Consider the following 7440-nt stretch of genomic DNA (forward strand, 5'->3'; position numbering starts at 1 on the left):
TTAACTACTTGTGAATATAAGTTTGTGACGATTATGTGAAACACCCTTATATTCTAGCCCCAAATTCAAGCATGCAAATTAAGTAGGCCTCCCTAATAAACATACAAGAATAAGTTATCCATCAAACGGTTAAGTAAATTGCGTTCACAATTTATGAAATCACAACTGGACTTAATCAACTCATATTATAAATGTAATCATGGTTTCAAAGCATCCCTAGGCTAAAACGAGTTTAGCCTCTCATGTTCATGACAAAACAAAGCAACATAGAATTAAACATTAAAATAAAAGATAGATTACACCTAGAAACGTCCAACACTCCAACTCGAATGCACAAACGCCCAAGGCTTGGTTTTCCTTCTCCTCTTCCTTGCTAAGTGATAGGAGCATATTTAGGCGACTTACTTAGCTTGTTTTCGTGCATCTATGTTGTTAATTCATAGTTGTTTTAGTAGTTTAAGCCATTTTCGTGTGTTTTTAGGTTCATATGGCTAAGGAAGCAAAAAGATGCATTTTGGAGCAAAATTGGGCTTGGAATGGATAGCATATGCTTGGAGCCAAAGTGTTGGACGAATTTGAAAGCCTTGTATGCACTTTGGACATAAAACAAAGGGCCTAGCCCAATCAAACAATCCTTTGAGCCATGCAAAACCTCTAGCCCAATCAACAACCCTTAGCCACATGCATTCACATGCATCACAACCCCAAAACCATCAAGAAACACCCATTGCCGTGCCTTGCACTTCCCCTTTCATTTTCAGCCATTCCACTTCATCATTACACCACCTTCTCCATCTTTATTCCACATGCATTCATCATAATTCACCCTAGCTACCACCATTCACACACACATGCACTTACTCTTTCATCATTGCACCACCATTCACACACACATGCACTTACTCTTTCATCATTGCACCACCAATTCAACACATGCATTTCCACCTTCCTACTTCATCATTTCAGCCACATATTCACCCACATGCACTTTAATCATTCAACACATGCATTCACACACCAACAACAACTCAATGCCGTGCACTTCCCTTGCCTTTCCACCAACAACCTAGCTCTTTTTCCATCATTATTTCATCCACATGCACTCTCAATCATAACAACCACATTCACTCTTAAACAATCACCCACATATTCTCCCATTCCCCCTATGAAAACCCATGCATTCATACACAAAAATCACATCTCATTTTCATACACAAGACACCACAAACACATCCAATCTTCCCTTTGCCGCAAGCTCCCATTCCATTTCTACACAATCTCTTCTCGGCTTCATTCCATTCCATACACTCTCCCATTCGCAGAAACTGTCCATACACTCTCCCATTCGCAGAAACCATTCAACCTTAGCCGCTCCACCTTCATTTACAACACACTTGGAGCACCAACACCGAAGGCAACTCTTAAGGGATTTTGACATCAGTTTTGCTTCAAGGGTTCTTTCTTCTTAATCCTATGTTCACTCATGTTATATATTTTTATGTCAAACCTTTTGTAAACATGAAGTGTAACTAATCTCTCTCTAGGGATTCGATGTAGCCTTGCAAGATTGCCATGTAGTTAATTCAGAATTCTCATTTAATCTATCTATTTCTTGTTTCATTCTCCGATTTAATTGTGACTTAGTGTGTTGATTTTAATGCTTGATCATCATTTGAATTAACCACAGGTTGTTTAGCCAAGATTAAAGCACACATCTTGCATAATCTTGGTGGATATGTGAATGAATGAAGGGAATGTTTTGCAAACATCCTGCCGAGTGTTCCCTTTGGTTTTGTGAAAGTTTCTTGTGCACTACATATTCTTGATTAGGAACCAAAGTTGCACATCACAATTAGGCTCATGATTAGAGACATGTGATCAAATCCACACATCATATGGTTTATCATATCTAAGTGAAACAAACTCAAGAAATAGGTAGATGGATGAGTATAATCTGATTCAACAAGCATGGCCTTGGGTTAGCAATGGTAAAATCGAATCCCTAGCTTCATCTCCATTGGTACTATCTCATTTTATTAGCTGTTGATTCATTCATTTTGTGTTTACTTCATTTCCTTATGCTTTCAAGTTACAACAACAAATCTGCCTACATTGATTAGTTTTATTTCTCTAGTAAAGAGTTCTTGCAAAACAAGTGATTATATAGGTCCAATTAGTCCCTGTGGATTCGACACCCTTACTTGTGCCATTATACTAAACCTATTTTAGCACTAGGAAGGAAAACAACAATTAAAATGGCGCCGTTGCCGGGGACTGATTTCAGTCCCTTATAATTGCTTGTTTTGATATTAAACCTTGTTCTTTTCATTTTAAGTAGATTTCTGATTTTTATTCAAAACTTGTTTTATCTTGTTTCAGGTAGTATATGACAAATAGACTTGCTGAATTAGGCCAAAGAATTGAACGGTTAAAGGGCAACACTTTGGAAAGCTTTGTGCCAACAAGTTCCTCCATTGTCCGTGAAGAAGAGGAAGGGAAACCGTCTAGTCCAACAAGTGAAGGATCGGAGCACTTTAATTGGGAAAGAGAAGAAGAGATGGCGGGCGACCAAGATGATCTTCGAGCTTTGGAGGATTTTGCTCAACCAATCATACCAAATTCACCTTCATGTATCTTGCTGCCCACAGAAGCTAGAAACTATGATCTTAAATCTTCACATTTCCATATGTTTCCTTCTTTTTATGGCTTACCTAATGAAGATCCTTTAGCTCATATTAAAGAATTTTACAATGTTGTGAGTGGTTTACCTTTACAGGGAGTAAGTGAAGCAAATCTGAGGATGAGAGTGTTCCCTTACACCTTGAAAGATAGGGCCAAGGGTTGGTTAATGACTCTAGTACCTGGTTCACTCACCACATGGGATGCCGTGGCTAAGAAGTTTTTGGAAAAGTTTTTTTCCACTCAAAAGATAGCCACATTAAGGGGACAAATCTTCAACTTCAAACAAGATGATGGAGAACCTTTCAATGAGTGTTGGGAGCGCTTTAAAGGCCTTTTGTTGCAATGTCCACACCATGGGTTACCTCTTCACTTACAAATGCAAATTTTCTGTGATGGACTAACCCAAACATGTCAATCAACTATTGATAATGCAGCAGGTGGAGCTTTGAAGAAAAAGAATGCTCAAGAGTCATATAACATTTATGAGATGTTGGGATCTAATGCTCAACACAAAGATGTAAGGGGTAAGAGAGTTGGAGTATATGAAACAAGCTCTAATCATGATCTTTCTTTGCAGGTAGCTAACCTAGAAAAGAAGCTTGAATCCGTGCTCAACATGGTGCCAAAAGCAAGTGAAGTGTGTGCCATTTGCAACATACCAAGCCACCTTACTCATCAATGTCCATCTAGGGAGGCTTACCCCGAGTATGTCCAAGAGCAAGTGAACCTCATGAATTCTTACAATCAAAGGCCAAGGAATGATGTGTATTCCAATACATATAACCCAAGTTGGAGAGATCATCCCAATCTTTCGTGGAAGAACAACAATCAATTCCAAAACTTCCAACCAAAACCTACTCTTGAGGATACGGTTAAATTGTTAGCCCAAAATACCTTGCAATTCCAACAAACCACCAATAGCACTCTCCAACAACATTCGGCGGCTCTAACCAAAATGGAGACACAATTGGGGCAGATTGCAGATGCCTTGAGCCAAAGAGAGGTTGGAAAGTTTCCAAGCCAACCCGTGATACTCCAAAGGAACCAAGAGCAAGCCAAAGCAATCACTACACTTAAAAGTGGTAAGGTTATCAATAATAGAGTTGGCAATGAAGTTACTAATGAATCTGATCATGTGAATGATGGGGTTACTCAAGGAGAAAATGAGAAACTAAATGAGGAACCAAGCCATGCTACCCCCTCGTTTGAAGCACCAAATCTTCACAAGGCCGAGAAACCTTACACTCCACCAATACCATTCCCTGGAAGACTTGCCAAGAGCAAGCAGGATAAGTCATTTAAGGAGATTTTTGATATTCTAAGTAAGGTGAATGTTAACTTACCTTTGCTTGATGTCATTAAGAACATGCCAGCTTATGGGAAGTTCTTCAAAGAGTTAAACAACTACAAAAGGAAGTATGGACCACATGAGAAGGTAGTGGTGTCCGAGAATGTAAGTGCCGTGTTGCAAAGAAAACTTCCACCAAAGCTCAAGGATCCAGGAAGTTTTTCTATCAACATCACCATAGGGGACAAGAAGGTAGAGAAGGCGATGCTTGACTTAGGTGCTAGCATCAACTTAATGCCTTATTCCGTGTACATTCAACTAGGTTTGGGGGAATTGAAAGCCACCACCATCTCATTACAACTTGCGGACAGATCCGTGAAATATCCAAGAGGTATAGTAGAGGATATTCTAGTTCAAATTGATAAACTAATCTTGCCTGCGGATTTTGTAGTGTTGGACATGGAAGAAGCTCCTATACATGACCGAGAGTTGCCTATTTTGCTTGGGAGACCGTTTATGGCCACGGCCAAGACCATCATTGATGTGCAAAATGGACTCCTCACCATGACAGTGCTAGGAGAGACCGTTCAATTCAAAGTGTTTGAGTCTCTTTCACATCCTTCTTCATCTCTTGATTGTTATGCCATTGATGTGCTTGATTCGCTTGTTTTCTCTAAGTTCTTGCAGGCACAATCTAATGAACCATTACAAACTGTTTTGAGTCAATCTCAAGATGAGTTTGATGAAGAAGATGCACTCATGGAAGAGGTAGCTGCCTTGGAAGCATTGGCACTGTATCCTTTGAATATTTTACCTCTTTTAGAGCCTTTAGAACCATCGAGGTCACATTTAACCCCTTCCACTGTTAAGGCACCAAAACTTGAACTTAAACCACTTCCACCACATCTAAAGTATGCATATCTAGCTGAATTTGAAACTCTTCCAGTTATCATAACTTCTGACCTCACCCCAAATGAAGAAGATAAACTAATTAGGGTGTTAAAAGAGTTCAAATCAGTTATTGGTTGGTCTATTGCAGATATCAAGGGAATAAGCCCTACCATGTGCATGCATAGGATTCTTTTGGAAGAAGGAGCAAAGTCAACCCGTGAACCACAAAGGAGGCTCAATCCACACATGAAGGAAGTTGTGAGGAATGAAGTGTTGAAGTTGTTAGATGTGGGGATCATATATCCCATTTTTGATAGCAAATGGGTGAGTGCTATTCAGGTGGTACCTAAGAAGGTGGGAATCACGGTGATGAAGAATGAAAACAAAGAGCTTGTGCCCACAAAGCCCACGGCTAGTTGGCGTGTTTGCACCGATTACAGGAAGTTGAATTCTAGCACTAGAAAATATTACTTTCCTATGCCTTTCATAGATCAAATGCTTGAGAGATTGGTAGGTTACTCACACTATTGTTTTCTTGATGGTTACTCAGGTTACAATCAAATTGCAATTGCTCCGGAGGATCAAGAGAAAACTACCTTTACTTGCCCGTTTGGCACATTTGCATATAGAAGAATGCCTTTTGGACTTTGCAATGCTCCAGCAACATTCCAAAGATGCATGTTGGCAATCTTTTCTGACATGGTAGAAAGATTCATTGAGGTATTTATGGATGACTTTTCAGTGTTTGGTTCCTCTTTTGATGAATGTCTTAACCATCTCTGTTTAGTACTTCAAAGATGTCAGGAAACAAATTTGGTTCTCAATTGGGAAAAGTGCCAATTTATGGTGAAACAAGGAATTGTGTTGGGGCATGTAATCTCTAGCCAAGGAATGGAGGTGGACAAAGCCAAAATTGACATCATCACCAATATGGCAGCTCCCACAACCGTGAAGGGAGTAAGAAGTTTTTTGGGACATGCGGGTTTTTATCGTCGTTTCATTAAGAACTTTTCAATGATCACTCGTCCATTATGCAATCTGTTAGCTAAAGATGTTGTATTTCATTTTGATAAAGCTTGTATGGATGCATTCAATACTTTGAAACATGAATTAACCTCGACCCCTATTATTATGGCACCAGATTGGTCTTTACCTTTTGAATTAATGTGTGATGCCTCTGACTATGCTATTGGTGCAGTTTTAGGGCAAAGGGTGAACAAGCTCCCACACGTGATCTACTATGCAAGCCGGACTCTAAATGATGCTCAACTTAACTATTCCACAACTGAAAAGGAGTTGCTTGCTATTGTTTTTGCCTTAGAGAAGTTTCGGTCATATCTTGTTGGATCTAAAGTTATTGTGTTTTCTGATCATGCAGCCCTTAGGTACTTGATGACAAAAAAGGATGCTAAGCCACGCTTAATTAGATGGATACTCTTACTACAAGAGTTTGACTTGGAAATTCGAGATAAGAAGGGAAGTGATAATGTTGTGGCTGACCATTTGTCACGGCTCAATGAAAACCATGGAGTTGGACAACCTTTGCCTCTAAATGAATCATTTCCAGATGAACAACTCCTTGTTATTCAAGAAAAAGAACCATGGTATGCTGATTTTGTTAATTATCTTGTTTGTGGTATAATTAGAAATGACCTTTCTTTTCAGGAAAGAAAGAAGTTCCTTGCCATGGTAAAGCACTACGTTTGGGACGAACCATATTTATTTAAATATTGCCCTGACCAAATCATTAGGAGGTGTGTCCCAGAGAGTGAGCAACAAAGCATTCTAATGTTCAGCCATACATTGGCATGTGGAGGACATTTTGGTGCCAAAAAGACATCTCTAAAGGTTTTACAATCTGGTTTCTTTTGGCCTACTTTATTCAAAGATGCTTTTGATTTTTGTTCTAAGTGTGATAGGTGCCAGAAAATGGGGAACATTAGCCGAAGAAATGAGATGCCATTGAACAACATTTTGGTGGTGGAGCTCTTTGATGTTTGGGGAATCGATTTCATGGGACCATTTCCATCCTCTTTTGGTTACTTATACATATTAGTGGCAGTAGATTATGTATCCAAATGGGTTGAAGCCATTGCTACAATAACTAATGATCATAAGGTTGTTTTGAATTTTCTTAAAGATGTGATTTTTTGTAGGTTTGGAACCCCAAGAGCTATTATTAGTGATGGTGGCAGCCATTTCTGCAACAAACCCTTTGAATCCTTGATGAAGAAGTACAACATCAACCACAAAGTGGCAACCCCGTACCATCCTCAAACCTCAGGACAAGTGGAGATTAGCAATAGGGAGATCAAGAACATTTTGATGAAGACCGTAAGCCCTACAAGGAAGGATTGGTCACTGAGGTTGAATGATGCACTATGGGCATATAGAACAGCATATAAGACCCCCATTGGCATGAGCCCTTATCGCCTTGTGTTTGGGAAAGCTTGTCATTTGCCAATGGAGCTTGAACACCGTGCATATTGGGCCATCAAGAAGTTCAACTTTAATTACAAGGATGCTGGAATAGCAAGGAAGCTCCAACTTAATGAGTTGGAAGAACTCAGAAATGAAGC

The 7440-nt window shown here is 39.5% G+C and overlaps 1 non-coding gene across 1 annotated transcript; it reads right to left on the reverse strand.

The window, feature by feature from the left end:
• Positions 1–2931: 2931 nt before the first annotated feature.
• LOC148697016 (small nucleolar RNA R71) lies at positions 2932–3042 on the reverse strand. Its single transcript, XR_015963243.1, has one exon. It is a non-coding gene; the product is annotated as a small nucleolar RNA R71 (small nucleolar RNA).
• Positions 3043–7440: the final 4398 nt, after the last annotated feature.

Source organism: Pyrus communis, chromosome 5 (genome assembly GCF_041283825.1).
Source record: "Pyrus communis isolate YQ-2024b chromosome 5, ASM4128382v1, whole genome shotgun sequence".
NCBI lineage: Eukaryota > Viridiplantae > Streptophyta > Magnoliopsida > Rosales > Rosaceae > Pyrus > Pyrus communis.